The sequence below is a fragment of the Taudactylus pleione genome, unplaced genomic scaffold, assembly GCF_031769625.1.
Source record: "Taudactylus pleione unplaced genomic scaffold, aTauple2 ptg000179l, whole genome shotgun sequence".
NCBI classification, from domain to species: Eukaryota; Metazoa; Chordata; class Amphibia; order Anura; family Myobatrachidae; genus Taudactylus; species Taudactylus pleione.
The window spans coordinates 35,604,027-35,606,472 of NW_028284581.1; the positions used below are offsets into that span (position 1 = coordinate 35,604,027).

Consider the following 2,446-nt stretch of genomic DNA (forward strand, 5'->3'; position numbering starts at 1 on the left):
CTAGTGGGAAGGACCTTATGAAGTATTTCTGACAACTCTAAGTGCTGTTAAAGTAAAGGAGAAGATGACATTGATTTATGCTACACACTGTAGAAAATTAAAAACTCCAATGATAGCTCAATCAGAGGACATTCTTTTAGATACAGCTACTTCACCCATAAAAGTACGTGGATTTTACAGGTTCAAAGAGTGGGTGGTTTATTCATAAGAAAACTGTGCCACTTGCCAGACCAGTAACTCTAAAGAGAAACCTCAATTTAAAAAGAACTGTGAAGATCACCATGAATAAGAATATATGTTGTTGGGCCCAAAGCCAGATTTGGGGCTAAGTTTTTGGATGGGGTATTCTAATTGTCATGACATTTATTATGATTGAAAGTTTGAATATTTCAATGATTTTAGATATGAACAATGATACATATGATAAATATGAGTTAAGTGGTTATATATTTAATGCCTTCTCTTTGGAAATTTAAGATTCTGAATGTTGTGTTAATGATGAACTATTGTATACTCTAATACTTAATGGGAAAATCTAATAAAACAGATTATAAAAAAATATATGAGTTAAGTGGTATATAGAGAAGAATACGTGGATGTAAAGACTTACAAAGGGAAGATCATAAAGCATATATACAGATACCTATGAGTTTATGGACTGGAACACCTATACTAGCTCACTTTATCAATACCACAGATATGATACATAGAGAACTGTCTTGCCATGAGAAAACAGATGGTAATGAAACCTGTTTTCAGAGGTAACCAAAAATAGAATCTGTAGTGGATTATTCCTATCTTAATGTACCAGCAGCTAGTTTAATTAATGCCCCTGCCTTAATAGTGACAGTTGCTACCAGTAGACCGGAATTTTTTATAAACATAAATGATAAACAATATATAGGACAGAAAATGAATTAAATAAAAAAGGTATGTTGGCTAGCACATAGCATTTCATAAGACAGAAGTTGGGTTACACTAATTGTACAGGAGCAACTTTTGTAACTAAAATGCCTAGTACCTATTAATTTACTAATCTGTAATTCCTGTTGGTATTCAGTAGATATTGTGGGGTCTTTGGTTGTGAATGATACCTTGTGTCAGCTACAAAAAGATAGTTGTTCTTTTAACAATGCAACTTGCACATATGCAGGAGAAAGTAATACAGCTTTATTGTAGGCATATTTTGAACTCATTTATACTAAAGTAGTGGGCATGCCATTACTTAAGTGATTGCATTGGGTGTGTGGAAAATGGGCCTATCCATGTATCCCTTTTGAACAAGTGGACATTGTGTACTCTCCTATGTAATTCCATTTGTGAGAGTTACTGACCACTTAGATAAATACTCCAGAAACATCCCTATAGAACAAAGCCTGATCCCTGCTGATCTGACATACCTGAAACACAATATTAAGAAAGAAATGAAAGAAGGGAATACATACTGTAGATTCTCAGATAGTGACCATACTGCTGGAATACTTTTTCCATTATACAATTTTATTAGTAGAAAAGGTAATTTCAGAAGTATTGACTTTAATGGTTCACATGGTAGGAGAATAGACTGTCTCAATTAATCAAACAGTGGAAGAAGTTGCTCAAATTTGGAAAGTGGCTTTATAGAATAGAATGGCAATGGACCAATTGTTGGCAGCTGAAGGTGGTACAAGTGCTGTAGTAGGTCAAGAATGTTGTATTTATATAGATGACAATGAGTCAGAAATTATTGGGCATTTGAATAAGGTTCAGGAATTACAGAAAGACTTGAGAAAAGTAGGTGCTAGAGAAAGGTGGAACCCTTTTGGATGGTTAGGGTCAAATGTTGCTAACTGTTATGGTTTCGTAGGCCACACTGTGTAAACCCCCTAGAACTCAAGCTAACAAGGACTTATGCCAATAACATCCACCTGTTATTCCCTTAGTACTGATAATGTTCACTGGTACTTATGTGGCTGCCTGGACTTAAACTCGGAGTAGTAAAAGGTTACATAGATGCCTAGAAAGACCAGAGTTTCATGTGAGAGAGTAAGGGCTTGATGGGAAATAGTGTGACTCAAAGCCGGAGGTTTGGATGCAACTGGTATGTTGAAGGTGTGGCAAAAGAGCCAGTCATGCAGCTCTATAAGAAAGTGGTGCAGCTTTTTGAGCAGGTGGTGTGGCTTTGAGAGTTGGTGGTGTGGCTTGAGAGCCAGTGGTGTGGCTTGAGAGCCGATGCAGCTTGAGAGCCAGTGGTGTGACTTGAGAGCCAGTGGTGCAGCTTGAGAGCCAGTGGTGTGGCTTGAGAGCCAATGATGCAGCCTTGTGAGCAGGTGATACAACTTTGAGAGCTGGTGTGGCTTGAGAGCCGGTGGTGTGGCTTGAGAGCTGGGGATGCAGCCTGAGAGCCGGTGGTGTGCCTTGAGAGCCAAGAATGCAACTTTGTGAGCCAGAGCAGCTTGGAAGCTGG

General features: G+C 38.1%; 1 pseudogene; it reads left to right on the forward strand.

The window, feature by feature from the left end:
* The first annotated feature begins 645 nt into the window (after positions 1–645).
* On the forward strand, positions 646–1,860 carry LOC148519996 (syncytin-1-like; annotated as a pseudogene).
* Positions 1,861–2,446: the final 586 nt, after the last annotated feature.